Source organism: Lepisosteus oculatus, chromosome 5 (genome assembly GCF_040954835.1).
Source record: "Lepisosteus oculatus isolate fLepOcu1 chromosome 5, fLepOcu1.hap2, whole genome shotgun sequence".
Lineage (NCBI taxonomy): Eukaryota > Metazoa > Chordata > Actinopteri > Semionotiformes > Lepisosteidae > Lepisosteus > Lepisosteus oculatus.
The window spans coordinates 47,155,540-47,160,293 of NC_090700.1; positions in this window are offsets into that span (position 1 = coordinate 47,155,540).

The following is a 4,754-nucleotide window of genomic DNA, read 5'->3' on the forward strand; positions in this document are numbered from 1 at the left end:
TATACAGCCTTCATATATACATCTTCACACTTCATGGTACAAATGCTGTATGCTTAAAATACTCGGATTTAGTAGTCATGTTTCACCATGCTAAATGATTAAAATTGGACCTCATATAGTATTTATTGCAGTTGATGTTTTCTTGATATGTTTATGTAACCAATGCACCCCTGTGTATAAGGGGGATCTCAGCCGCCTGGGCTGAGGAAGGTCTCCTTTAGCTTAGCTGGCAAGTTCCCTGTTGCGTAACGCTGGAGACTCGGGTTCGCGCCCAGGCATCGAGGGGACGAACTGGCAGGGCAGGAGTGGCAAGGGTGGAGACCCCAAGAACCGTTGCAGTTAGCTGCGCGGAGCTGAGGCATTGCTGGCAGTGCTCTGCTCCGTCTCCCCAGCAGAAGGACTTGGGTGCCTGCACAGCAGTGCAGCACAGCCACATCTGTGTGAAAAGACTCTGGACCCAAGCACACAGCACTTGGGGGCTCGGTCCGTTATTCCGATATCCAGGTTCCATGGATGTAACAGTGGGCGTGGGAGTTCAATCCAATTATTTTTATTTCCTGAAACATTTAAAAATTCTAGAAGGCGCTTCCCAAGGGAAGAGAGAGGTGTGTAGAGTATGTAGCTCAGAGACGTGCACAATAGGAGGAGGCGGCAGCCCCTGACACACAATGCTTATAGTGGTGGATTGAAGTTTGTTTTTTTGCAAATAGGTCCACAACGTTCTCCAGCTGAGTGACAGCCCCCGGTCCACGATAATTAAGGGTAATACGAGACGTTTGTGGATCGGCGGTTCCCTGTGCTCTTGTGTCCTCATCCTCTCTAAAATCCACAGGGTGTGGGTTGGGGAGCAGCGAGTGGGGCTCTGGACTCATGGGTGGAAGGTGGTGGGTTCAAATCCCAGGTGGGAAAAGGAACAGGTAAAGGTTTATTCTATGCTGAAAAGGGAAGAAAGGAAACACAACGTTTCAGCTGTGGAGCCTTCTTCGGGTTTCCAGGTGGGAAAATGCTGTTGTGCCCAATTCACCCTTATTACTCCAGTAAAATATTCAGTTGTATACATGGGAACATACTGTATGTGAGTCGCTTTGGGGGAAAAAAGCATCACCCATATTAGTAGTTAGTAATTGTCATAGGTGTAGATACTATCGTGTGTCCGATCTGCAGGATACTTCGTAATGGATTATGTAACCTAAGCGATGTTAAGGTACTAGGACTTCTGCTACAGGTGCAATCTCCCAGAACCGCCAGTGTCCCCATAAACCCGGACAAGACGTTAGTAACAGATAAGTGCTCTTTTTATTTCTCTGCCATCTATAGCATATGAACTGCCTTCGTCATAAGATAAGACAAGAAACAAAACACTAAATAACGCCTCGACTGGAGACCGAAGTCTCCATTTTTTGCGCCGTTTGTTATTTTAAATCCCGTTAATATTGTGACCAAGCCGGTTATGGATGTCTTTGGTTTTAAATTGATCCCTTCAGTTCGTAGCAGGGGAGTCAGAAAGATAACGAAGGATTACCCGGCGACAGTGTACAGAAAGATATATTTTTCTTTTTGTTAAGGAATGTGTACACAAAAGAGTAAGACATTCCACCAAATATCTTTAAGCTCTCTAATACACGACTTGGGTTCCGAAGCACTCATCCCTGATACCACCAGCTGTATCTTTCATAATACATCGCCATGACAACCATTTGCATGTTTTCAAAATCCCGGCGAATTTCCACCCCAGTGCCTGTTTTTGCCATTGTGAACACATGCGCGCGCTTCAGCTAGCGGCTTCGCCAGAAAGCCGTCGAGCAGCGCCGTCACAGTCCCAGGTGGAAACTTCTCATCTGCTTTTCTTATTGAAACACACGAATGTTTTTTTTTTTTAAATGCATGCATATCACCGCAAGAGCGCAGTTCTGTTTCCTTTCAAAATACGGAGCCGCAGCCGCTGTTTTTAAAATGGAAGGGCAGCAAACACGTTTAGGAACAAAAAATAATCATTCTGATCGGCTATATTTTGTGGTGTCTCAGAGAGATCTGGCTTTCGTTTGGGGCTGTAAGGTACTGCCCTCGCGTTCCTACTTATCCATTCTCATCCTATTAGTTTCTGGAATTAACAGCTTTCTGATACCGAGCTGCCTCGTCCAGGTAATCGCAGATTTTCGGAACGCGAAAGTAAGGTGTCAGCGAGAATGTGACGGCGTGTTCTTTTTGGGAACTACAAATGATCATACAAACAACTCCGAGACACTAACGGGCCTGAGTGAGATGTCTAGGCCAAAGGGGACCCTGCCCACTGGAAAAAAAATCCACATTGTATTTAAAAAGGGCAAACGCGTTCTCTCTACTTTTGTGGACCAACGAGGAACGTCCTAGCTATTGAACCACGCACGTTATATTTGGGGGACATACAAAGTTGACAGTCATCCACCCACCAGTGCACCGAAATGCCGTACAGATTGAAAATGGCCCCCGAAACAAATTTTGTCATTATTTAAATTAGTCAAATTTAAGATAAGGTAGTTTAGAACGCAGCGTCCTTCACACTGTGGGGAAGTCTCACTACTGTCTGTAGGTCCGGAATGACTATCTTGCATAGTGTCCCCACGTACACAGTCATAGCCCTCACCCCACGCACAAACGGAATAAAACGCAAGCACGAACACGAATGCACTGTGAGTCATCCGTATCACTGCACTAAATACAGGGCTGTGTGTCGCCTGGAACAAGCGGTCTTTTCTAGCCCCGGTCTGTGCCCAGGGAAAACGGCACATCTTCGTTATTGAACGTTAATAGCAAGACCTCCGGGCGCGTTTTACTGAGCTACGAGTGGACGCGTCTTTGTTCAGTCTGCACTGGGGTGGCTGATCGGAAACTCTTCGACCGCTGCCTTCCTATCACAGCATCAGTGAACGCGGCTTTTTGAAGGCAGCTGCATGTGTGTGTGCTGAGGAGGGGCCAGCGTGTGGCACTGCATTTTTACATTTGCATATTTACTTTAGGCTTTGAAATATCTGAGGCCCAGTTGTGAGAATTCCTGGGGCGCCACATACTGCTTTAATGCAAATTTAATTTGACAGCTGTTTATCCGGCTAGGTAATACTCAAGGTGCGTCTCCCCCGTGCGGCCGCACAGTGATAGGCGCGGCAGTAATAACTCGTCACAGTCATAAGCCGTTGCTTTTTAAAGGTGCGAGTGGGGGACAAACCCCACGCTCCGGGTGGCGGTGCTCCGCCTTACATCCCTCGCGTGAGACAGCCCGGTCGATTCTGGCAGGACCCGCGCGAGCCTGCTCGTGCTGTTCTATTGTCTTTTACCTGCCGCGCACTTCGATGCTAATGACGATTAAAAGCCCGGCGAGTCCGTCTGCCTCTCCGGAGGAAAGGCATCCCTCCGCGCGGAGCTCCCTCGGCGTGCCGGAGACGGCCAGCTTCATGTGTGTCATCTTAACATACAAGCATGTTCTCTCAAAGGTGACCAGTGCCATTTCACACACGAGACAGACGGAATTAGCATGAGATCGCGGAGGTACACATTCATCCCTTACAAATCATTTGAATTTTAAACCAATTCACTACACGGGAAAGTGATTATACTGGTGCTCTACTGGAGGAAATGTCGGATTTTTCGTTTTTAGCAAGAAACTCGGTGTCGCGTTTAACCCGACAATTGGATATTAACGGATATTAACCAGCTGACCTCATGCTGGTCCAGGTCAGAAATGCAGATATTCCGAGCGAGCTGTAGTAACGCATTTTTACTCTAGTGATTACTGCACGATTGTTCCCATCGGAGTGCCAAATTCCTATGCCGCCGAGCCACGGCAGCTTTTCTTGTTCACGAATAACTTGTCAAAAAACGTGGGGCTTCTCATGGGGGAATAAACATAATTTTCTTAGCCGTGGAGCCCACGTTGTCTAGTGAGGAATCTTCGGAGGGGATTTGACCAGCGTAATTTAGCATCTGAAGCTCGCGTTCGCGGCTTTGCGAAGGTGTCATTTTGTAACCTTCGTTAACTTTACACGTGTGATACAGAAAAGCTAGCGCTCCTTTACCGGCTTGATGAATGTAATATAGCGCCGGCAGGTGTATCCGAACGTGTTCTCAACAAGCTGATGCGTTATTCACATCTCAGCGTTTCGATGTCGAATTCAACCAGAACTCAAAGGCATGAGCACAGATCGCTATGCGCGGGGTCTCTGTGGGATTTCGGGAGGATGTTCGGGACACGGCAGTGCTTCCTTGAAGGGTCTGAGCAATGCGTCCCTGCCTGTGTCCCCATACACCTACGAGTCGTGTACGTGCCTCCGGGCTGTGGGATTCTTTCAGTTCCCAGTTCAATTCTCCTCCAGGAATGGGGGGTGATCTCCCAGCGAATATTAAATCTTACACGTCAATCGGCACTTTTTAATCGTGTCCGAAGACTCACGTTCCTGCCTGTAATTCTGTAGCCTGTAATTCTAATTTGATGTTTAAAATTGTATATACCCGTCATTTGTTGTTGGTTTTGTTTTTTGCTTGATTGTACAGTGTCTTTTCGGGTTTTTTTTTAAAACGAGCAGAAAGTCCAGTTGAAAGGGATTAAATACCCCGGGATCTATACAAATAAAAAGATGATAAAATTATGACAACAAAATGCTGATTTAATGAGCGATATGAAGCAGCAGAAGGGCACGGCGCTGTGGAGACGGCGGCAGCACACGCGTGTCGCCACCTGTGACGACGGGCTCGCTGGGTGGCGCTGCGGAGTTTGTTTGTGT